Raw genomic sequence first — 27,727 nt, 5'->3', positions numbered from 1 at the left:
GAGAGATAAAGTAGGCTCTGCAAGTCTCCAACTGCAGTTGGAATACTTCCTGAAAGGTGATTCATTGAAAGATCTAAGGATGTTATGGCTTTCAACTTTCCTAACTCTGGAGGTATATCAACCAACGCATTATTTGACAAGTCAAGTTCCAAAAGATCTTTGAGGCTCCATAGACTCATGGGTATGTTAGTGATCCTATTTGAATGTAGATAAATATTTCTCAAAGACGTTGCATTACCAATGCAAGATGGTAACGGACCTGCAATCCTATTATAAGACAAATCAACAAAGCCCAAGTATGATAATTTGCAAACGCACTGGGGCAAAGGTCCACTCAACCTATTATCATGAAGCCCTACAATTTGAAGAATGTGTAAATCACATAATGTAGTTGGCACTGATCCAGTCAAGTCATTGCCGGATAGGGTCAAAGTGTTTAAGTTACTTAAATTCCCAATTCCTAATGGTATCTGACCCCTAATTTCAGAAAGAAATAAATGAAATATCATAATAGAAGTGGAGAGATTGCCAATGGAATCTGGAAGAACACCATTCAGAGGATTCTCCCCTAATATTATTTTTTTCAAAGATCTGCAGTTCGCCAATGAAGTTAAGATACTTAGGTACGGAGACGTTAACTTATTATTGTACAATTCCAGATGTTCAAGATGCCTCAAATCCCCCAATGAGTTAGGAATTTGGCCACTGAATTTGTTTTCACAAAGATATATTCTCTTTAGATTTGAAGAATTGGAGATTGAGGTGGGTATAACTCCACCAATGTTGTTTGCACAAAGATTCAAAAACTGTAGATTTGTCAGCCAGTAGTGTGAAGCAGATGGAAGAATACCCGAAAAGTTATTGTTTAGAAGTGACACCCCACTTAGCGTAGAGATATTGAAGAGTTCTTCCGGTATGGAACCACTTAATTGATTAAATTGCAAATAAAGTATCTTCAATTTGTGAAGATTCCCAATCTCTCTTGGTATAACACCTGCCACATGAAAGTATGTATCTTATTTGATTGCATCAATCATCATCATATTATATTATCATATCATCATTATATCATATATATATATATATTATTACTATAAGTGGGAACAAAAAAGTTAAAAGAAGAATGTTAGGCAAAAATTAGATTACCATTTTACCCCTACATTAAATTAAAATGTTATAAGCTATTAATAAATTAAATCTTAAATAATAATTGTATCATATTATTATATTATTATACTAATGCTAATCAATATATACCTGCTTGTTTGTTTTATCCGTTTTTGGCTTTTGATATTCTTCCTAATCTAAATTACTCTCCATTTACCTATAAATGTTCACTTATTGCTATAATAATTATATTAAAGAAGGTGAATGAAGAGTTACACGGTATTAATTATGAGAGAAATGTTCACTTATAGCAAAAATAATGATGAAGAAGGAGAATGAAGAGTTGGGGTAATTTACTATCAGAGTCAATATTATATTTGTGTAGCAAAGAGGTCACCCGATGGTTATATAGCAAAAATGCATGATTGTTAAACAAACTTTTCATTTCACTCTAAATACATTAGTTGATCACTAATCACTTTCATTATATTCTTTTATTTTTTACAGGAGAAAAATATACATGTACATTCTAAAACTCCATACAGAGCTTGCAATGTGATGGGAATGGATGTTGGAAATCTTTGCGGAAGTTGATAATCATCTTTTCACAAAGTTGGCCTTCTAACAAGCATAGTAAGTAACTAATTAATACATTTTCATGTTTTGAAAACTTCTCTTTTAATATTTAATTTTTAGGCAATTATTGAAGGAATTCAGCGCGTTTTCACTGATTTACATATTTTGGGTAAGTGAGATGGAAACTCTCTTCTTCCTTTCTTTGTCATTTCACTTAATTATGTTATTTAAGTTGAACATCGAAAAGGTGCTACATTTATCTTTCTTTCATTAAATTTATTCCCTTTATTTTATAAGAGCTTAGTTTTTCCTGTTTCATATCATACATAGCTAGCTACAATCTTTGGAAGAAAATTATTATAGATAATAATGATGGTCATCTAAGTATTATGTTGATTACCTAATTTTTTATTGCATTCAACTAAGTACTGTCTCAAAGTGTACAAAAAAGGCATCCAGGTTAGTGACGTTTACGTGCACTTCTTAAATTTAGAGCAAGAGTTCCTTGATATGTTACATATCATCATATGTTATATTATCTTAATTAGTTTTACATAATTCAACATATTTTATTTTCCAAATAAATAACTAAAAGTTAAATGAAAAGAATTAGATGTCACCCTTGTATTTGTATAGAGAAACATATATATAGTTAGATATTTTAGTCTAGAAGATTATATTTGAAATCCTTCTTTTCATTTATTTTTGGATGCAAAAGTAAGCTTTATATAGAAACATATTTTTTTTTTTTGGTTTCCCACCCGGTGTCCGGTACCCACATTGGAGCCCAACTAAATCCGGATTCGCGCCGGGAAGTCCCACATTGGGGGGTAAAGCACTTCCTAACAAAGGCGACTCCGTATATAGAAACATATTAATCAATATACAAGCTTTATCGTATTTATAAAAATATAATTTGATAAATATTTATAGCTACATGAGATTAGACTTACATAAATTTTAGATCGTATTAGAAGATAAACGTGCAGCGCACGTTTCCAGAACTAGTTATATTATAAGCGAGAAGATTCAACTCAAAGTTAAATTACCATTTTACCCTTATATTAAAATAATTAAAACAAATGTTATAAAATATAATTAAATATTTAATAAATAACTCATTTAAATCGGTGCATGAATCAAATTCACATTAATAATTAATTTCTCTTTTGCTGTAAAAATCAAGAGTATTTGAAGAGTTTTTCCATTAAATAAATTTGATATGGACTAAAATCATTGAACTAATTTAATGCAAATTCATTTTATCTACTCAAAGGTCATCCTAGCCACTGCTATAAAATGCCTAGCATGGTCTTCATGTAAATGATAAGAGGAGGATGAGAGATTATCAAGCAAAAAATTAATCTTGCTCATCATTTTGTATGTGCAGTAATTTTCTTTTGTTTTTATCCACTCCTCTTTATCCAACCTAAGTATTTTGTATGTCCTTTTTTAATATTTTGATATACTTTCTTATGATTTTGTTCTTCTATTGGAATATCTTGTGTCCTACATGAAGAAATTAGTGTATACAATTCACGTTCTACTATATTTCTTAATTATTGATGAAATTCATAATGAAAGATCAAATTAATTAGTTAATTTGATATGCGACTCTCGATAGAGTGTTTTACTTTTGTATAAATATATTTTCGAGATTATTATTTATTAGTAGAGAGAGGAATAACTAAATGAGAAAAATCATTTTTAAAAAATAAAATAAAAAATCCATATCCTAAAATAAAATGGGCCACCAAATTGGCAATAAACGATGGATCATAGTATGTGATTTTGAGGCTGTATTTTTATTTAACTTTTTGTTTATATTGTATAATCTATTGACCTTATTAGTCTATTACTCCCTCCGTCCCATTTTATATGTCACTTTTTTAATTTGCACTTGCATAAAGAAATGATGTAACTTTACCCTTCTACCCTTATTTAATTTTTCTGGAACTCAAGTTTTCAATCAATGAATATGAATTAATTTATTTTGATTAATTAATTTAACCAATGAACATGAATCATTTACTTAGCTTTTCTAAGTTGATCAAATGTATATTTTCAAGACTAATAACTCACAAGGGTAAAAAAGGAACAATATGGTAATTTATGCATTGATTTTATGAAATGACAAGAATTATGGACCAACTATTTATAGAAATGGATGACATATAGAATGGGACGGAGGGAGTATTTATTTGTGGAAACGTTCATTCCTAAAATTGACCACATATCTAGAATAAGTCATTTTGAAAAGTTTGCGTTGCTCAATTTATATTAATTATTCAAAGAGAAATTTTATGAAAAAAAGAGCATTATTCTTTTCTCTTCATAAATCATATGTACAGTACTTCTCTAAGGTTATAAAGATGTATATGTGATGAAATAATAAAAATAATTGACATAATAATTATGGTGATGGTTGTAAGTGTGTTTCGTAATATATCAAGTGTTTATATCATTTGCATAAGTACCAAATTGATGAGGTCTTTTAGAACATATAAATTGTATGCATCAAACGTCTATTTACTATGATGAGAAGCTATTTATTGTTGATGTAAAATTTTAATTATGGCTGGAAAATTATCAAACTCCAATCTCCTGATTATTGGCTGGACCCATAAATAGTTAAGTAGTAATTGTCCAAATTAAAATGTCTGCTTTTGCCTTAGAGATATTATTTTATTTAAGAGAATGTGATATTCTTCCGCCTAATTATTGAATGTTAATTATTACTCATACCAATAATTTTTTTAAATTGAAAGTTGAATATGAAGAGTCATTTCTCCACTATTATGTAAAAACACATTCAGAAATAAAATTTCAATATGCTTTTTAAGAACCAATTTATAATGATTGATGTTATCATAGGAAGAAAATTGCACAATTCAACATGAGAAGAAAAGAGAATGAGAAACTGCAAATGAAGGATAACAAAAAATGCTCGAGTATATCATCTATTTAATGTTCTTCTTCATAGCATATTTTTATTTTTAGTGAATAAAATATAAATGGTAAAACTACTATTGTTAATTTCAGCATTTCCTATTTTATAACTCAACTTTTTAGTATATAAAAATTTAATAATAAGGGACAAACTAGTATAATATATAGAGTTCATAAATCAACAATTCATTACATGCCTAGTACTTGTCTTAATAACCAAACAAGGCCATGTTACCTGATAAATTGTTTGTGTTCAAATTAAGTAGCCACAGTGAAGATATGTTGGATATGGTGCGCGGTATTGAACCCACGATGTGATTGTTCTCCACTTGTAATTGCTGCAAATTGCGTAAATTACCAATCTTTGCTGGAATTGTGCCTGCAAATTATTTTGACAAGCGGCAAACAAACTTGTAAACTTTTATGCTGTTGTTCAAGGTGTTAATTCTCAATTAGCATACTTTGATTTTTAAATTTTATAATCTTAATAAAGAGTTTTAATTATGTACCAGTAAGTGCTATTTATTTCTTGTGAGCTTACATATGCAAAGTTGCATTTTATTCACATTGAGAAATTAAAGTCTGAAGAATGTACCATGCAAGTTGTTTCCCCCAAGATTTAAGAGCTGAAGCCTCTCCAAGTTGACAATTTCTGGTGGAATAGTCCCACTGAAAATATTGTATGACAGCGACAATTCATACAATTCTGTGCAGTTAGACAAACCTGTTGGAATATGACCATTCAAGTTGTTGGAAACGATTGAAATCCTTTTTATTCTTTGAAGACGACGACATATATCTACAGGAAGACTCCCTGATAAAAAATTATATGTGAGAGATAAAATTTCCAACGAGGAAATGTTGAAAATGGTGAATGGAATTGAGCCAGTAAGTTGGTTTTTGAATAAAATCAACTCCTTTAGATTCTCAAGATTCCCAATCTCCTTGGGGATATTGCCTTGAAGACGATTGTTTCTAACATTCAGAGTTTCTAACTTGGAAATAGAAGAAGAATTGGAACCGAACCACATTGGAATCTCTCCGCTGAAATTATTGAACGAAAAATCCATCACCTTCAATCGACGTAAACGAGACAAATCTTGAGGGAGGTCTCCTTGAAAATTATTATTACTTAGATCGAGTGAAACGAGAAACGAGAGGTTTCCCAACTGTGGTGGAGTGTTTCCAAGAATGTTCAAGTTGGATACATTTAGTGCTCTCACCCTATGGTGGCGAGAGCCGCAAGTGACTCCAATCCAATCACAAACTGAAGCTTGAGAAGACCAATTTCGGGTTAAGGGATGAGAAGAGTTTAGAGTAAAACTGGCTTTTAAGGAAAGTAGAGCTGATTGATCTATGTTGTTTATATTAACTGCATCGATGCATGTCTCTAACAAGTAGAGGTGTAAGAGTAGTAGTAGTAGTAGTGAAATAAAGAAAGAGTAGGCTTTCTCCATGTTATTGCTAATATAAGGAACAAAGTATTCAGCTACAAGGTTGCAAAGGAATGAGTACCTTATTATAAAGGAATCAAAGCAATTCCGTAGATAAGGGGTTGTAAATTTTCCACAGTGCATGGATGATTGATTAGTGGTTATAAATGTTCCAGAGACTCTGATTTTACTAGGTTTTCTGAAAGTTTTTTCCAAAAAAACATTTAAATTCCGTGGAGTCTAGATGGGTGAGTAGAGAAGGAAGAAAGAAAGAGGGCCAAGCATTGCCGTAGATAAGGGGTTGTAAATTTCCAGAGTCAACTGTCAAGGCAATTCGACTTTAATAAAGTCTGTCCCAAAAAAGACGTTAGATTCAAAAGCTAGCTCATGTGGGGAGGATTGTTCCATATAAATACTCAATTGGAGAATGAACAGGGAGTCCAACTGAAAATGAAACTGACTCTGATACCAAGTAAAGATATGACACCTACTTCTAACGCAATCACAAAAAATAGCTCATGGGAAAGAATTGCGCAAGCCCATATAAGCAAACCGTTGTCCATTCCTCAACCAATATATAGAGACTCTAATCCACTCTAGCAATTTTTATTTTTAATGTTCCATGAAGTTTGAGAAATATTAGACTTTGTTCAAAATCAAAAACTCAATGAAGGAATAAAGATCAAGAGAAATTTAATTTGGACCGAGTTTATGAAGAAAGGATGACAGTCATTACTATAAAAAGTGCTTCCTTAGTTCAATTTGTTTTGGTTTTTTTCCCTTCTTAGTCCATTTAAAAAGAATAATATTTTCCTCTCTTTTTTTTCGCAATTTTTAAATTTTAATTTTCCATATGACATATTTAAGATCACAAGATCAACGGGCATTTTGGTACATTTGACAAATATTTAATTTTAGAGCACAAGATTCAAACACGGTCATCTTAACAAGATTAGGAGCCTAAAACTAAACTTAATAGAGAGACCTAAGAATTTTTTTTGAGAGGGTAGCATGTACACAAACCTCATGAAGTAAGAATGTAAATAATGCAAATTTTCAATGAAAAATATAATTCCTATGTTTAAAAGAGAATGACTTACTTTTCTTTTTAGTCTGTTTCCCAAAAAAAAAGATTCATTTTCTTTTTTGACAACACTTTAATTTCAAATTTCCACGTGACATGTTTAAGGCCACAAGATTAAAAGACATTTTGATACATTTGACATAACTTTAATTTAGAACCACAAGATTGAAAAGTTTTCTTTATTTTTTTTTAGCTCTATGTCAAGTCAAACTAAGTCATTCTTTTTTTAAAATGGAGGTAGTAATACGAAATTAGAATAATAAAACTGGACTTAAGAAGTTAAGAAGTTGATATAATGATATTGAAATAGTGTTGATGTGCTCGAAATTTGAAGAGGACAACCAAAGGCAAATTTGATCTTTTTGTAAGTAAACTGCAATAGAGTTTGCATAATACAAATGCTTTGACCGTTTTGGATACTTCAGAATATTCAATAAAAAAATGAATAAAAATAGTGAGGTAAATGAAAAAGGTAAATATATTAATAATTATGTGGGTTCATGTTAGTCGTCCGGATATAAATCTATATGTGACACCTCTCTATGACCTCCATTTGCATTTATCTTTCTTCTCCTTTTTATGACCTTTTTTTTCTTATTTAAATTAGTTATTGTATTGTAAAAGTAAATTACTTAATTTATTACAAATAAATATTTTATTAATGGAGGAACATTTACAACAAAAACTCTTCACATTCTTTTTTTATTTGTTTGCCTCACTTCTAACCATAAAATGATAATATTATTTTATATTTTAAGTATTTTTATCTTTATTATTTAATTTATTCACAAGGAGTTATTAATCATGACTTACACCTCTTTCATTTTTACTTTAATAGTATTCATAACTCGCATAATTTTTATGTCCATAACCTCCAAACTTAAATTTGTAAGTTTACAGTATCTTATGGTATTCCTTTATTTTGCCTATAAATTCATATTTAGTTTCATGAAGATTCACATTCAAGATTATACATTCTCTTCTTCATCATTTTGGGTTGTGAATGAACTAACAAGTAACAAAAAATAAGTACACGAAGGTAACAGATATTTCATTTCATTCTCAAGTCTTTATTTTTTTATTCCTCTATTTTGCCTATATAAATTCATATTTAGTTTCTGAAGATTCACATTCAAGATTATCATTTCTCTTCTTCATCATATTTTTTTCTGAATTAACTAACATGTAACAAAAAAAATAGTACATGAAGATAAGATATATTTCATTCTCAAGTCTTTCTTTTTATTTTTATTTACTTGGACATGCTTTCTTTATATTTTATTTATGTATGTATTATCATTCACCAAACAAGTATGATTAAAAAAAAACCTTTTTAATAATGAATAATGTGTTGGCAATATATAATTGTTTTTCTTATAGTCAGTTTTTGGGATATAATTATTTTGATTATAATATTTTTTAGATTTCAAGAGATGATTACTATTTAGTATTGTTAGTACTATCGAAAAATTAATATACAGATATATCACATCTAGTTTAATTTTTTTTTATATATAATTATTTTTTAATTGGTATAAGATATTTTAATTATTCATATAATTTTTTTTATATTCAATTGTTAGCATACGATGAAGAGTTTGACATATGGAGTAAATTATGGTGGCGGATCTACTTGCAAAGGAAGTTGGTAGAAGGGGAAAAAAAAAGAAGAAGCATAATTCGAGATTATTTTTACTAGATTTTTTTTTAACTTTGACTCGTATTAGTTACTTAGCCTCTTTTGATAAAAAAATAAATTAATTCTGATTTGTGTAAATAATATAGCTACATGTATTGCCAATGCTTATCATTTGGTCCTTTTAGTATTCTACATTTTTTAAAATATAAAGCACAATTAATATGATTATCCCATTTCAACAACAAAAAAAAAATGATGATTAGGAGTTTCATTTTTATTATACTTGCAAAAATTAATTGAAAAATAAAATATTAATTTCACAATGCCATTTTTTTTTGCGCATGCAACAATCTTCGTCCCTATTCTTTTTTATTTGAAATTTATTTATAATATATATGCAGTCATCAATTATTATATTTTTTTGTTCATTTTTTTTAATTTTACCCTTATTTTCATTTATTTATTTTACAAAAAAAATCAATGCATAATTATTAATGCATTTAATGTTGAATAAAATTATACATGTAAATTATTTATAACTCATGTCTCTTCATCTTACTTGTAACTTCTAATCTTAAATATTATTTATGACTTTTGTATGTTTCATTTTTCATTATTCTTATAAATATTTAATTAGTTTTTAAAAAATTATAATAAACAAATTTAATATAATGACACAATATCAAATTCAAAAGTTTTTTTTTTACGAAATCAGAATTTGTATAGAAATTAATACTCCTACAAAAGAGACATGAAATTAATACATATAAAATATTTTCAACATAATACAATATATATATATATATTGTTATTTCAAATATTACCTCTTATTCCATTTACTTTACCACGGTGTATATATATATATAGTTTGCACTTAAAAAAATGTAAAAAGAAATCATATTTATATGTTTTTTTAAAAAATAGAAAACGTATCATGTGGCAGATGAAGAGAAATATCAATATTAATTATCTTATATATCCGATACTAACCTAAATATAAATATTACATATTATTGTCTTATCAATACTTCATATAGCCGCGCGAAGTGCAGGCAATTTCACTAGTGAGGTAATAAAATAGATAGCCATGTAATAAAGAATACTACAATTACCTAAAAATTATGACATTTCTCAATTATTTCAACGATCACCACATTAAATAAGATAAAAAGTTATTATATTTTCTACCCAAAGATTTCTTTTCAAATTTTACGGTATATATATATATATATATATATACACACACACTAATACTAAAAGTGGAAAGAGTCTAAGTCAAAAGTTGAATTGCTAAAATATCTTTTAAAAGTTGATTAATCATTTTATTCTTTTATAAAACAAAATAATTTTCTTTTAAAATGAGTAATCATAACTAAACTTAATTGAAAAGTCCTTTCAACTACCTATGAACTTTTATTTACACATTTAATGTTTTATGTCATGTATTTATTTTCTTTTACTTTTATATATATATACACTTTAAAACTTTGTTTATTACCCAAAGAATTAGAATGATTTAATTAGAATACAACTAATTCATCCAGCTAATTTTATAAAAACGTAACTAATTTTTTTATTAATAAGAAATAATGATCACTTTAAGCATGCCATTAACGTTTGACTGATCAAGTTCAACAATTTAATGTTGAAAGGACATGAAAATTCTGTTGTTCTTACGTCCACATTTCATGTATTGGGATTTATTTATCCTTTCCATTAGATATAACATCAAAAAGAGTATAAAGTTTGTTTAAATGATTTGATTATTAGGAGATAAAAGTTAGGATGAACATTTGAATTGACATCTCAGATACAACTTGATATATGAGTTAATATCTTTGATGGTCACTTAACTATCAACTCTTTTCATAGAAACTCACTTAATTTTGATTTTCAACTCAAAACATGTTGCTTAATATTAATATTTATGTAATTTTAAAAATTATGCCCAATTGAAATGGGGCAAACGCGCGTTGCGCGTGTCGAGAAACTAGTGTGTGTGCGCGTATATATAAACTAGTCCTGGACACGTGCTTTGCACGTGAAACCTGTGAAAGGTATGAATTACTGTCAAAATCATATTTTAATCAGTATCACAAGCTATTCAAAAAAAATAAAATTAAACTAGATGAACAATCAATGTATTGATCAAATAACTTCTTTATTGTATGTCAAATGATTAGACATTTGATGAACTTGCAAAATTTAGTTTGGTAACTAAAATAGTGTGTTACATGTTTATGTTATTAGGTCCAAACATATGATTTATTAGTATGTGCAAAAATGATTAATGGTTCTCATTTAAATGCACAATAAGAAAATTTCTACATATACCTTAAATTGATATCTATACTTCAAGTCCAACACCCATACAATTCTAAATGCTTCATGGAAGAAAAATTCTATAATGGAGAAAGAAAGTAAGAACGAAAAGTTGAAGATATTGCAATGAAAGTCCTCATGCTCTGAAAAGAAAACTTCGTTATTGTTAGAGATAACATATCAACATATCAACATAAGACTGTTCACTGTTTAATACTACACATGTATTAATTTTACTCTCTTTTTTTTCGCTGCTATTTTTTCTTTAGGAAAATATGGGAACCCAAGAAAACCGGGTTCAAAAGTCTTTTTTATTTTCTAAAGTCCGTGCTAAGTCAAAATAGGGTATTCAATTTGAAATGGAGGGAGTACTATTTTCTCATTGAATTTCTCACTTAAGTGGCTATTTCCCATTGATATTTGATTGAATCGATGTGAAAAGAAAAAATAGTAAATGTTTTCATTTGGAAAAATTAGGAAGCTTCCCACTATTTCGTTGGGAATCTGTTTCCCATCCTGGTGAGTTGGTTCAGTGGGAAATGGGTGAGAAAATCATGTTTTATAGCACAAATTCCTTACTACCTCGTGGAGAAAAAAACTTTTGTTAGTAGTAGTGGGTGGTTAATCTAATACCTCGACATCGAGTATTTATATTGTGAATGGCTCAATGTGCCTATGTTACATACTTTTGTTTGTAATGTGAAGTACAAATATGAGATAAGTACATCATCGTAATTAGATAATTAAAGTCATCTCCTACCTAATTTAAGTGATAAGATTGGAGCTATGTCTGTTAGTAACATTCGCATAGCAAAATGTTGAGTAAGTGTGGATGAATCTATTTCTCAAAACAATGACTTCGAATAAATGGCACCAGTAAATTAATTCTCAACTTTATCCAAAGACATGTTTTACCATGTTAATCAGTAAGATTCTGTTTTTATTAGTTTTGAAAGATGATTAATTAGTACCACTATATTTCGTCAGTATACTAATGCTGAGGGATTCACATATCTAAACAACAACGATCACTAAGATTGTACAAGGCATTCAAACTTGAGAGGAAAACTCAAACTTGATACACTCAAATTTGTCGAGACTACGGTTGTGTTTGGTACGAAGGAAAACATTTTCAGAAAAATGTTTTTCATTTTTCTCATGTTTGCTTGGGTAAAATGTTTTCAAATCAACTCATTTTTCTCAAATTTAAGGAAAATGACTCCCCTTAAAAAATTAAGGAAAATATTTTCCAAAACTCTCCTCCAACTTCAAATTGCAATTATTTTTTTTTGAAAATATAAATTTTTTTGTTGAAAAAAAATTAAATTTAAAGCTTTTTTAAAAAAATAAAATATTTTCAATTTCAAGTTTTAATTTTTTTACCCCACCCTCACCTCCTACCCCCCTCCCCCGCCAGCCCCCTATCCCCCAAAAAAATTTAAGTTTTTTTTGAAAAATATTTCCAATTTCAAATTTTTATTTTCATCCCACCCCACCCCTACCCTCGACCCCCTCCCACCAAAAAAAAAAAAAATTAAAAAATTAAAGTTTGTTTCTAAAAAATATTTTCAATTTTAATTTTTTATTTCCACCCCACCCCCTATTTGCGACCTCCCCCTTCAAAAAAATTTAAGTTTGATTTTAAAAAATATTTTCAATTTCAAATTTTTATTTTTTTACCCCACCCCGTACCCGCGACCCCCCACCCCCTCAAAAAAAAATTTAGTTTGTTTTTGAAAAATATTTTCAATTTCAAACTTTTATTTTTCAGCCCCCTACTTGCGACCCCCCCCCCCCCCCTCCCAATCAACCCCCACCCCTCCAAAAAAAATTTATGTTTGTTTTTAAAAATATTTTCAATTTCAAAATTTTATTGTTTTACCCATCTCACCCCTACCCCCACCCTCCCCCAAAAAAATTTAAATTTATTTTTAAAAACTATTTTCAGTCTCAATTCAAAAATTATTTTCTACTCTCTAGTAAAATTAAAAAATATTTTTCATTCATAAATCAAACACAAAAAGATCTTTTTCGGAAAATATTTTCTACTCACCAACCAAACATAAGAAAATAAGTCAAAAGTCTACTTGTTTTCCAGGAAAACATTTTCTAGGAAAACATTTTCCTTCGTACCAAACACACCCTACATCATTAGTGAAGAAACTCATGTTTGATCTTCTCGATATTTGTCAGGACAGATTTCATGTTCAACCTCTCACTAGGAAAATCAGCTGTGCAATTCAACGCCAACTCCAGAATAGAGGACAGAAAATGCAACTTTTTTGTGAAATCAGTCTCTTCTTGTTCGATTAAGGTGACATCAATAATGTCCTCCGGTGAAACATGTATTGAATTATATACCCAACTCCTCATGCTCAAATTTTCTTGAAACATTTCATCATATGGCCTTTTTCTTGTGAAACTCTCCATGAGCATAATGCCATAGCTGTACACATCACAACTTGTAGAAACTCGTCCTGCTGATCCATACTCTAAGCAAATGTCACTGGAATAATTAGTTTCTTCATGGGTCAATCATCTAAACCAAAATTATATATATTTGAAAGATATTAAGAGTAGTTGAAACTACTTTGAGTAGATATAAAAATAAATGAAGGTACTGTTGTGGTACCACAGGAATGAATGCAAGAATGAGCTGAGACAATTGCAACAATATAACAGCAAGTTTGTTTTCCTTTATCGCTGTAGATGCATTAGATTTTGACATAGTCATATTTTGACGTTTTTCAATACCCGATTTTTCATGCAAAATTTGTGGTATATTATATTAGAACCAGTAAACTAATTATGATGTACTACTTGATGTAAAGTAGCATTTTATATGCCATAATAGAAGGACTTCAAGAAAGTTACCTGGTGCAATGTAGGCCAATGTTGCAAGTGTTTTAGTATGAGCAATAGATTCCCCTTCTCCGAGTAATTTGGCTAGCCCAAAGTCACTCACGTGTCCAACCAACCTTTCATCTAGCAAGACATTACTAGGCTTCAAGTCACTATGTACAACGACTGTTGCATAACCATGATGGAGATGCTCCAAAGCTGATGCAACATCAACCATTATGTCTAATCTTTGGATTATGTCCAAGAAGTGATCATCAGAATGTAACCATTTCTCTAGGCTCACATTGGGCATGTACTCCAGAAGTAATGCTTTAAAATCCATGTTAGTACAACTGCTGATAACTTTGGCAAGATTTCTATGGCGGAGGTTGCGTAGAACTTCACATTCAATATCAAAACTCTTGAATGCACCTTTAATCTGTAGATTGAAGACTTTGATTGCCAAAGTCATCCCGTTTTCAAACATGCCCTTGTAAACAGAGCCAAAACCTCCAGAGCCTAGCAAGTTGCATTGGTTGAACCCTTGAGTTGCCCTTTCAATTTCAATGTATGAAATCCTGGCTGGTGTTGTTGCAGGAAAGGATTCGGCTTGAGTTGGAACATTTCTATTCCGCTGTCTCCTTAACATAAACACAACAATTGAGCCAAGTACCATTACTGCAGCTCCCAGTGAGACAAGTATAATCAGTAGCAGTTTGCTTATCCTTGAATGATGAAAAGACCTAGGGTGTGTTTGGTATGAAGGAAAACATTTTCCGGAAAATGTTTTCCAATTTTCTCATGTTTGGTTGGGCTAAATGTTTTGGAAAATGTTTTTCAAATCAACTCATTTTCCTCAAATTTAAGGAAAATGACTTCCCTTCTAAACTTAAGGAAAACATTTTCCAAAACTCACTTCCAACTTCAAATTACAATTATTTTTTTGTTGAAAAAATCAATTTATTTTGTCTTTATCCTCAAACCACCCCCAAAAAAAATAATAATTTAAAGTTTGTTTTTAAATTCAATTTTTTTACCCCACCCTCACCCCTACCCCAACTCCCTCCCAAAAAAATTATTAAAAATTGTTTTTAAAAGATATTTCTAATTATTTTTTATTTTTTTACCCCCACCCACTACCCTCGGCCCCCCCCCCCCCCTTCAAAAAGAAAAAAATTTAAGTTTGTTTTTAAAAAATATTTTTAATTTCAAAATTTCATTTTTTTACCCATAGAACCCCCACCCACCCACCTCCTACCAGCCTCCCACCCCCCCTCTCCCCAAAAAAATAAAAAATTTCAAGTTTGTTTTTAAAAAATATTTCAATGTTAAAATTTCATTTTTTCACCCCTACCCTCGACCCCCACCCACCCCCCAAAATAATTTTAAGTTTGTTTTTCAAAAATATTTTCAAAGAGGTATGTTAGTAAACCTATTTGAATTTGGATAAATATTTCCCAAAGAGGTAACTTTGCCAATGCAATATGGTATGGAACCCGAAATTCGATTATATGACAAATTAACCAAGCCCAACGATGACATATTGCAAATGCACTCTGGCAAGGGTCCACTTAACCTATTATTGTCAAGTATTAACCCTTGAAGAATGTGTAAATCACAGAATGTTGTTGGCACTGATCCAGTCAAGGCATTTCCGAATAGGGACAAAGTGCTTAAGTTACTTAAATTCCCAATTCCTAATGGTATCTGACCCCTAATTTCAGAAAGAGATAAATCAAACATTTCCATAGAAGTGGAGAGATTTCCAATGGAATCTGGAAGAACACCATTCAGAGGATATTTGCTAACAATACGAGTCTTAAAGATCTGCAGTTGGTCAAGGAAGAAAAGATACTTAGGTGCGGAGACGATAAGGAATTATTGGACAACACCAGTTTTTCAAGCTATCTCAAATCACCCAACGAGTTAGGAATTGGGCCACTCAACTTGTAATCCTCAAGAATTAATTTCTTTAGATTTGAAGAATTGGAGACTGATGTCATGTCCCGCCACTATCCGAACCAAATTTCGCAGCCAAGTAGGCGTGGAGGTTTCTAGAGTTAAAGAGAGAACTCTAGAATACCTTAGATATTTCAAGAAAGCCTTGGAGAATTCTAGACAATGTAGAATTCTCTAGAAAAGGGGCATTGTAAATACCTTAGGGACTTCTCATGTAAATTTTAATTGCACTTTAGTCCTTAGGAAGTAGTATAAATAGAAGTGTCTCCCATTTGCAAGGCATCACTCAAGTGTAAAACAATCTTCCAAGCTAAATACAAAAAGTCTTCTTTCAAAAGCTCTCTCTCTTTTGTTTTTTCTAAGTCTTTCCTTTCATTCTCTTAGCGATCTTAGCATAAAGAGCTTTCTTGAGCTTACAAGATCTTGAAAGATAGTGAGTAAGTTGTCAAGAGCCGCACGGAGCGTTAGTGAAAACTCTAAGTCTGTGACAAAGTGGTATCAGAGCGAATGTTTGATACTAAGGGAATGACAACCGAAGGAGACGTAAATGCCGCTAAAACCACCAACGTTCGTCTGGATGGTGGAAAAAAGACCCGCAAGGGAAAGAAACACCAAAAGAGTCATGAGGAAATGCTGCTGGATCCCACACCCAGCGAGGCACTAACATCTCATCAGCCCTCGACTACCGAAGCAAGTGACGATGAACTTGGCGAGGAGGCCATTGACGTCACCGCAGGAGAAGAGTGGGTCGCAAGGGTTGAAGTGGCGAGACAGGCCGTGGAGATATTAGGCCGGCGCATGAATGTGGCCGATGCGCTAAGTAGGAAGGCCGAACTTGCTGCCATCACAACAACCCATTGTGATATACAAAATGCAATCAAAGATGGCTTGCAACATGACCCCGAGGCCAAGAAGCTGATGAAGTTAGCCACCAAGGCAAGACAAAGCGGATATGGGTGGAAGAAGGCCTTTTACTCACCTCGGGTCGAAGGGTCTACGTGCCCAAGTTCGAGTCTATCAGGCGGCGGATCATTAAGGAAAGCCACGACATACCGTGGGCCAGACGTCCAGGGCAGTGACGAACTAGGGCGCTGATTGAGGCTATCTATTTTTGGCCACACATGCGGGATGATATCGAGTGCTATGTGCAGACTTGTCTGGTGTGCCAACAAGATAAGGTGGAGCAAAGGCATCCAGGAGGACTATTAGAGCCACTACCTATAGTGGAACGTCCATGGGAAAGCGTGACCATGGACTTCATCACTTCCCTACCTAAGTCCGACAGGTATGGAACTATCATGGTCGTAGTGGACAGGTTCTCAAAGTATGCTACCTTCATACTCGTCACAGCCGGATGTACTGCAAAGGAGGCCGCTCAATTGTTCTTCAAGAACGTGGTAAAATATTGGGGGCTGCCAAGACATATCATTAGCGACCGAGACCCCTGCTTTACTGGAAACTTTTGGAGGGAGCTGTTCGAGATACTTGGCACAAGACTTCATTTCTCCACAACTTTCCACCCGCAGACCGAACGCGTCAACGCCCTGTTGGAGTGCTACCTGAGGCACTATGTCAGTGCGCACCAAAAGGATTAGGCAAGACTCCTAGACATGGCACAATTTTCTTATAACTTGCAAATGAGTGAGTCCACTGGGCTCACACCGTTTGAGTTGGCGACAGGCCAACAACCCCAAACTCCTCATTCTCTACTGGCTGCTTTTGAAGGGAAGAGTTTGGGAGCTTACCATCTTGCCAAAGGATGGGAAGAGCAGCTTGACACTGCCAAGTCCTACTTGGACAAGACAGCTAACAAGATGAAATAGTTTGCCGACCGCAAGAGGCGTCCCACAGACTATAAAGAAGGTGACATAGTCTTGGTGAAATTCAATCCAAGACAGTTTAAGGCACTAAGGGGCATTCATCAAAACTTAGTGCGAAAATATGAGGGTCCGTTTAAGATCGTTGCCAAGGTGGGCAAGATCTCATATAAGGTGGAGTTGCCTTCACACTTCAAAATCCATCCGGTGTTTAATGCAAGCGTCCTCAAGCCGTACCATGAGGACAAGGAGGACACTAGCCGGAACCAATCACGACGGGCACCTATTACTGTCATTGCCTCGCATGACCGGGAGATTGAGGCTATCATAGATTATCAAGCTAAACGGAAGCGAGGTCAACAAGCTAGCGCCATGTTCCTTGTGCATTGGAAGGGACAATCTCCGGAGGAGGCCATATGGGAGAAATACGAAGACTTGTGGCAATTCAAAGACCAAGTCCGGGATTTTCTGCAGCAATGCGCCGCGGTCGTTGCATCATCAGGTGAAGGAGCGTGTCATGTCCCGCCACTATCAGAGCCAAATTTCGCAGCCAAGTAGGCGTGGAGGTTTCTAGAGTTAAAGAGAGAACTCTAGAATACCTTAGATATTTCAAGAAAGCCTTGGAGAATTCTAGACAATGTAGAATTCTCTAGAAAAGGGGCCATTGTGTAAATACCTTAGGGACTTCTCATGTAAAATTTAATTGCACTTTAGTCCTTAGGAAGTAGTATAAATAGAGGTGCCTCCCATTTGCAAGGCATCACTCAAGTGTAAAACAATCTTCCACTACAAGAAATCTGCCTTTTTGTGGCGGTAGAAGTCGCCACAAAAACTCCAAATGTTGCCACTAAAAGTTTATTGTGGCGACTTACTCTCCGTTGGTAGTTATTCCATAACTAAAAGTTATTTGGGGCGACAAAAGGATGTCGCCACAAAAAACACTCATCTGTGGCGACATAATCCGTCACAATTTGTTAACAAATATGCCACAAAAATAAAATCGCAACACGACTGTTTGTTAAGTCGCCACTAAAAACAAGCCCTTTAGTGGCGAGATTGTTGCCACAAAAACATATAAACTTTCTGTGGCAACCTTTGTCGCTACTAAACATTAATCTCAGTAGCGACTCCTACCGTTGCAAAAAACGATTAACTATTAGTATCACCTTTCATCTCGCTGCTACACACTATTAATTAGCAACGACTTTTTCCGCCACAAAATAAACTAATTATCAGTGGCAACCTTTATGTCAATGCAAAAAGTGATTTTTAGTAGTATCTAAAAATCACCACTAAAATTACTATAGCACTTGTGGCAACATTCATCTCATCACTGAAGAACAATATTTAATGTTTTGAATTAAATTCTCTAAAATCAATACATATATATAGCTATTAAAAACATCTATTTGTATTTCACAAAATTAATACAAAAGGCATTTTCGAGTTAAATATTACAAATACTCCCAGTACTAGAAATTCAACTATACATTATAATATATATATATATATATATATATATATATATATATATATATATATATATAATAACACGCTAGTAGTTCAGTTATCGTTGTATCCATATACATATGGCCAAAAAGCAAAAACTTTCATTGCACGCCTTAAAACTACTTCTTGATCGTGCCCCATTGTTTAAGAACCTTGTCCTTGAAATTAGAAAAACACACAATCACTTTCTAATTCCCACAATCAAATGCTAATAATAACAAGAGTAACATAAGACTTTAAAATCAACACCATCATAGTTTCAATACTTTATTTTTTTGTGTATGAAAATATATAATAAGATACTGGCAGTTGTCATTCGAAAACCCACACCAAATTTTTTTAATTGCAACACAACAAGAAAATCCTCTATTTAAATCAACAATCAAAACTATACATGATATGGACATTAAAATATCTAACACAGTAAGAGAATCTCATTTGTTCTCTTAAGTGCTACATCCATCACAAATTAAATTTCTAATTCTAGTGATGACTTAGAGATCCAGTAATAATAGTGTTATATTATAATAGTGACAGAAATCCAGTTACATTAGTTCATATTGTGTTAAAAAAGAGTAAACACACAGAAGGAAACAAGAATATGTCAAGAGGCTAAATTGATTCCAAGTTAGTCACTTAAGTAACAAGACTCAATCTTTTCTAATATTAATAGCAGAGGCAGAACAAGAAACATTTACTCACATTACAAGACAACTTATGAAAAGCTTCATAATACTTTTTCATGCATACACGAGAGAGACTAGAAGACATAATACTTTTTCACAATTAAACAAATATTTATCTCAGACTTTTAAAAAGAAAAACCAATCCACCCACAACTAAAACCCTTGATAACTGAGGCATTTCACGCTAAAAACAATGAACCTACATATAAGGGAAGTCAATAAATAGAGCTAACAACTTCCTAATATCAAAATCTTGAAAAAACAAACAAATGCCACACTCTTTCTTGATATGTGGTAGAAAATGCCTTCAATGAGAGGCAAATAAGATCTTTAAATAACATTTGAGATTTTACGGCAAGAAGAACAGACAATGAAATGAGAAGAATTGTTCAGGAGCAAGAGAAAGTACCTGTTGCATTCTAGTCATGATAGCGGCCATTTGTTCTTGAAACATCTTGTCCACTTCGCCTTTCATGTGTTCACGCTCCTCTTCCAAATTTTTTTGCAAATCTTCTTCCATATTTCTTTTTAAATCAGTAGTCATTTGCTCTCGTTCTTCTTGTAACTTTCGATCCATATTATCTTGCATCTCTTGATGCATACTTTCCATAGCTGAAGACACACTAGCCTCTATGTCTGCCTGCTGTATTTGAGTCTTTTTAGGAGGTTTCTTTCCGTATCTTTTCCCCCGAACATAGCCTGATCTCTCACCAAGAACTGAAGATAAGATATCATCCCTAGTCATGCGATGCTCGATCTCTTCAGATTGTTGTTCAACAACAAGTTGTTGGAGCTGACCCTACAATAATACGCAACCATTTACACAAAAACATAACTTACATATTGGAAGTAACTTGTAGTAGGTCAAAAAGATAACAAGGCAATTATTTTAGGGAATTACATGAATCTGTTGTGATTGTGGATCCAACCATTCACGTTCTCCATTAGTATTTTTACGTGTGTGTTGAATCTCCCAAACTTTATCTGGTGTGTCTTTTTCTCCCGATTCAGGATTTCTCTATAATATAGTTCAATAAGAAAAAATATATATGAGCAGATGTATATAGGTAGCAAAGAAGTATATGAAATATATTTTCACCGTAGATTCCTCTACTTCTGCAAATGATCTTGTACCACAAGAATGTTTAGTTATTTGTTTTTCTCTATTTTTTCTGTTTCTCTCACTGACAACCTGCACCAAGTCAGGAGATCAGAAAATATTTATCCTAATGTGCTACTAAAAGAGTATAGTATGTTCATGTAAGCATAAGTAAGTTACCTTGAATTTTTCACTACCAAAATACTTAACTAGGTATTTCCAATCCTCCAACTCAACATCCTCAGGACGATGCGACAATCTGTCTTCATCGGTACTATAGGCAGAGTAACAGTTATGCAATCGAGCGTTCCAAGCTCTAAAGAGTCTTTGCATAGTGCTTATCACAAAGCCTTGTAACTTATGCTCTCTAAGTCCATCACAAACTTCAAATTTGTCCTAAACACATTGTAATAATAAGTTTGATAAATCAGGTAATCTAAAGGCAATACAAAATTAAAAGTGATTTATTACCTTGACCTTATACCACATTGCTTTTCCATGTTTTAAAATAATCTTTTACCAATTTCCATCTCGGAACGAGATACTGCTCCTCATGATCAAGCCTGAGTAATTAACAATATCTCTAGCCCCAGAACCCACAACTCTATCAATGTCATTTGGAATAATTACTTTGATTTTTCCTCCATACTTGGTTTTAATATCAACAGTTTTAGATTTATATTTTCCTCTTCCTCTCTTTCTATTGACACGAGAAACTGCAAAGCAAATAAAAGCTCAAAGAACATAATATCAAATAGTTCTTGTATAATACTATTAATGCAAAACCAAAATATACTAGTATTCTGCCACTTAACCAACATACTTTCTTGTATAAAAAAATAATAGTTGAACAACAACAAACTAAAACTCCAACAGGTATCCTCTAACAACAATCGGGTAGAACACTAGTCAGTCGTTTCCTACTAAGAAGGGAGGTGAACTAACCTGTTCCAGTTTCAACCTCTGGAGAGGGGAGTGTGCTTTCTTCAAGATTTCTGGATGATTGTGTCTCTAGAGATGTTCTTGGGAGAGGGCGACTTGATATTTGGCCTATCTGTAGAGATCCTTGATTTGGGTTAGATGATTGTTCTGCTTCGAATGATATTTCGGTAACTCTTATTGGTTGTACTTGTGGCTGAGACGTAGTTCCAAAACTTTCACGTCCTCGAGAATTGCCACGTCCACTTTTTACACTGCCTCTTCCAATTTTACCTCGTCCAGTTCCTTTCATTTCCTGCAACATAAAATAAAAATCACAAGTATCAAAATAAGAAATTAAAGATGATTATGAATATGTCTACAAGCTAAATAAAATATCAATTCGTAAAATAAAGTAATTCACTGACAGCCAAATAAAATATCAATCCATAAATTTAAGAAATGTGGGACATTTTGCTGATAACTGCTGCTTAATTGGTGAAAATGTAACTCACTGATTCTACTAAAAACAAAGATCAATTTATAAAGCTAAAGCCACAAGTGTTATGAATTAATTTCATCTTAGTCTCAAAAGAACAAAATACAAAGAACATCCAAAAAACATGTAGACATCTATATGAACCGTCTTTGTTTCTCAATCTTCAGAAGGATGTATCACTGTCCTCTCCATCATTATCAGCAAGTGACTCTTCTTCACTTTCTTCATCCTCGGATACATCTGTATGATAGTCATTAATAAAATCATCTTCCTCATTTTCTTGATCATTAGTACGCAAAACAGTTTCTGGTTCAATATCATCTCTATGTAAAGACACCTCAATATTAGTTTCATGATCATTGGTATTCAAAATATTACATTCGACTTCCTCTTGTTGATAAACTTCGTCATTTATTAATTCTTCTTCTTCAACATCAGGCATATTAAAAAGGTCCCGAGGATTTGTCTTTACAACAACAAGCCAATCTTTATCGATCATGTCATTCAAGTAGAAGACTTGTTCAGACTGAGATGCCAACACAAATGGCTCATTTGTATTCAAAGCACAATGAGTATTTACACTTGTAAAACCATATTGGTCAATCTTATATCCTCTTCCTAGGCGTGCCACATCCCACCAATGACACTTGAATAGATAAACTTTTCGATTTCCCACATAACGCAACTCATAAATGTCCTCCAATACACCATAATACTCCTTATTAGAGTCTGCATCATCTCCTCTCACAAGAACTCCACTGTTCTGCATTTTTCTCACAAGCTCTTTTGTTTGAAACCTAAATCCATTCACCATAAATATCGAATATCGATGCACCAATGGTTCAGGACCGACAGCTAAGCTTATGAGCTCATCAGTTGCACGTCCTTGTGCAGCTAGTACAAATATCTACAAAAATCATTAAGACTTGTTTATAATGAAATGTCAACACTAATAGTAAAGCGTTGTTGAAGTAAACACTTACACGTGCACGAAACCACTCAATAAATTTGTTATTATGTATCCCTTGAGGTCTCGTTGCACCTTGTATTTCCATTTCTCTCTTGTATTCTCTACGTTTTGTGTTAGTAAAGATTAATTAAACTATCTCAATATGAAATTATATTTGAATTAAAAAAAGACTTACTCCATGAATGGTGAAACCTCTTCACAATTTTGAAGAACATACATACATGCTTGGTTGAACTCATCATGAGGTAGTCTAATTCCATCTGAAGCCCCTTTTGTTTGCCCACTTTTTTTTAAAATAGACATCTCACCATTTGATTCAAATCCATCATCATTTCTTGTTGGTTTATTGAACTTGGTTGAGATATTTTTTAAATATATTGAGCCAAACGTAAGGTTTTCCCTTGCCATATGACCTTGAACAATTGAGCCTTCTGGACAACGTGGGTTGCGAACATCTGACTTAAGTATTCGCAAATACCTATAAATAGATTTCTTATTAATATAATTATAGAATATTACATTTTAAATACATTGGAATTCAAATTATAAATTATATGTTACCTCTCAATAGGGTACATATCCCGATATTGAACTGGTCCACCAAGTTTTGCCTCACTTGCCAAGTGTATTGGCAAATGAATCATGACATCAAAAAATGCCGGGGGAAAAACCATTTGAAGTTTGCACAATATGTAGGAATTTCAGCCTCTAAGATATCAAGATCTTCAATGGTCAGACACTTAGAGTATAAATTCTTGAAAAATTTGCCTAAGGCTATAATTGGTTCACACACTTCCTTAGGCAACAAACCACGTATAACTATTGGTAAAATGTCTTGCAATAATACATGATGATCATGACACTTCAATCCATGTATCTTTTTCTCAAGTACGTTCACACACCTTGAAATATTTGACGAAAAGGCATCTGGAACCTTTAAATTAGCCAAGAATTCACATAACTTCAACTTCTCTTGAGAAGACAAAGCATAGCAAGCAGCCGGCAATAAAATAGTATCCCCATCCTCAATTGGATGCAATCCTTGCCTAATTCCAAGGTCCACCAAATCATATCGACTTTTCAATGTGTCCTTTGTCTTTCCAACTATACTCATCACGGTAGATAAAATATTGTCGGAGACATTTCTTTCTATGTGCATCACATCAAGGTTATGTCTTAACTTAAGACACTTCCAATAAGGCAATTGAAAAAAGATACTTTTCTTCCTCCAATTATAAGCATTGTTAGAAACATTACGCTTTCGCTTTTTCCCTTTACCAAAACTCACATTGCCTAACTCTTGTATCTGCATAAGTGCTTCATCACCTGTTAAAGGGCTAGGTGCAACCCCCATTTCAACTTTCCCATCAAATAACACCCTATTTTTACGCCATGGATGGTTCATAGGAAGGAAGCGACGATGACCCATATAGCACAACTTATTGCGCAAGAAAATCGATTGTGTGTCTTTATGGCAACAAGGGCATGCAAGCTTGCCTTTGGTTGACCATCCTGAAAGGTTTCCATACACGGGAAAGTCATTAATCGTCCACATGAGAGCCACACGCATAAGAAAATTAGATTTTGTGTGTGCATCATAAGTCTCCACCCCATCCCATAATTCTTTCAACTCTTCAATCATGGGTTGTAAGTATACATCAATATCATTGCCTGGAGATTTAGGACCTGGAATAAGAAGTGGCATCATGAAATATGAATCTTTCATGCAATCCCATGGTGGCAAATTATATGTAACTAGAACAACAGGCCAAATACTATGATTTGAACTCATATTTCCAAAAGGTTGGAACCCATCACTTGCTAAACCTAATCGAACATTTCTTAACTCAGATGAAAAAGAAGGATAACGCTCATCAAATGATTTCCATTCTATTGAGTCAGATGGATGACGCAAGACACCGTCATCAATATTTTCCTCCTTATGCCACCTCATCTTCTTTGTGATGTCTCTTTTGCCATGTATAATCTTTGAAGCCTTGGTTTGATTGGAAAATAGCGCAATACTTTATGAACTACTTTCTTGCCTTTGTTTTCTACTGATTTCCATCTAGACATTTCACACTTTGGACATGATTGGGCATTGACGTAATCACGCCAATATAAAATACAATCATTCTGACATGCATCTATTTTTGTATACCCCAAGCCTAGGTCACGAAGAATTTTCTTAGCTTCATAAAAAGAACTAGGTAATAATGAACCCTCGGGAAGAACTTCTTTAAAGAAGCTTAATAACTCATCCATCGATTTGTTGCTCCAATGGTTGAGGCACTTCAAGTGAAGTAATTTAATAACAAAAGATAACTTTGAGACTTTTGTGCAACCAGGATAAAGTTCTATCTGAGCGTCTTCCAACAATTTGTAGAACTTTGCTGCATGCATATTTGGTTCTTCATTTTCCTCAGACGAATTAATATTATTCCCCATATATCCACAAGCGTCATGAATCATTTCAATAATGTCATCCTCTTCAATGTCATCAGCTTCTACTTCAGCACTACATGCGGCATTAGAGTTTTCAACTCTAACTAATACTTCTCCATGCAAGTCCCATACTTTATAAGAATCCCAAAAGCCCTTTTTCAATAAGTCACCTCTTACATCAATTCTTAGCTTGAACACGGTGTTCATACATCCTCTACAAGGACAGCGAATCATTGTATTCACTCCAGTTTGACTGAATGCCCAATTAAGAAAACCTTCAACTCCATCTCTATATCTTTGGTCAACTCTATTCCTAATATTTAACCAACTTTTATCCATTCCTATTCTCAACAGAAAACAATTCATTAATTTAATTTTTTTACAATGATAAGCAATGGACAGAGAAGCCCAGATAAATAGAATTAAACAAAGAGAAGTGAGGATCAGCTAACTAGAAAGAAACACACGAAGTGTAGTAAATAAATCACTGTATAAAAAAAATGTAAGTACTCCATTCTCCAACAAAGGTGTCAATTCTTTAACAAGTCAAACAAACGATTTTTGTATAATTAGAGTAAGTATTTTTGCGGTAGATTAAAAGAAAATGTAACATTTTTTTTACAGATTTTACATTATAGATTTGGACTGTCAATAATCTACTTCTATCATATAATTTCAATCCATTCTAGGAGCAGATTTTAGGCCAACAAACTTTTTTTTTGGTAAAAGGAGATGGTTTTATATATATATATATATATAAAATGAATCAATACAATCAGGTGGCTACAGATCTACTAATACTAGGATTAATAGTACTAGTACTAGATATAATGTTGCCAGAAGCTTTAATGTTACAGGGGTTCTTAGCACTATTAGCAAAACTACTAATTCACTTGTCCAACAAACTACCAAATGGTCACCACACCATAATTGTTAGAATCTCCAAGCTCAATGGAACTATAACAGAAAACACATACATAAATCACCAATTGAAATGAGATATTTACATGTACACAAATCGCAGCTAAATGAGACACTACTTTTACTTTGAATCATGTTCATACTATTTAAAACATAATTCACAATTCATAGCAAATAGAATCTGAAATCAAGTTTAGAAGATTCATTAAACATCGTGTAACGAATCAGAGTATATACAAAGAAATAGGTTTCAAAATGTCTCAAGTAAAATGAGTTGTTTCCCAGATGACAACTACTATTGAATCACTAACAGATTTATTTTTTCTTCATAAAAATGGAGTGTAAGAAAGTGTGTAATTTAGAAACCAATTATGGTAAATAACATTAACTTTAAGCAGCTTCTTTAGAAGATTATTTGACATTACAAAATGAAAGAATTCCAATGAAGTGCTTGGAATAATAGCTTTCTTGGAAGTCAACAAATTAAAAGGCAAAATGGAAAAGGAATTTCTTGTTCTCTAACTTCACATGTTATCCCCTCAATGTTTTACATCACACTTTTCAAGCATTAACCGCAATTATATTTTCTATCATAAATGGCCACAACCATACACAACAGTATCAGTCACATTAGCATTACATGTTCGTTCTTTTGAAAGTCTGTTTCCATAAACCTGCCTTTTGAGAGGCATTTACCTTCTTACCGTACCTATATAGGAAGAAAGACTTTTACCATCTCAAAGTTTAATTGTACCATGTTTTAAATTTCCAACAAACACACAAGACTTTATGCTTTCAGTGACTATGGCTGATTTGGATAGAAGAAATTTACTTAACTTTCACAGTAGAAACCCAATAGAATACTGAAACTGAATCATTAAATCACTTATTTAAACCTGAGGTAATTTTAACTGAAAAGAAACTCTTTGCCCTGTATAAACCATTGAACTTAA

The 27,727-nt window shown here is 32.7% G+C and overlaps 1 protein-coding gene across 1 annotated transcript in view; it reads right to left on the bottom strand.

The window, feature by feature from the left end:
- Positions 1 to 27,727, bottom strand: part of LOC125835272 (receptor kinase-like protein Xa21) — a 47,700-nt gene that overhangs the window by 8,859 nt on the left and 11,114 nt on the right. The window lies entirely within an intron of this gene.

The sequence above is a fragment of the Solanum verrucosum genome, unplaced genomic scaffold, assembly GCF_900185275.1.
Source record: "Solanum verrucosum unplaced genomic scaffold, falcon-dt-bn FXZP01001278.1, whole genome shotgun sequence".
NCBI lineage: Eukaryota > Viridiplantae > Streptophyta > Magnoliopsida > Solanales > Solanaceae > Solanum > Solanum verrucosum.
The sequence above is the reverse complement of the archived record's forward strand: the minus strand, read 5'-3'. Positions and strand labels throughout refer to the sequence as shown.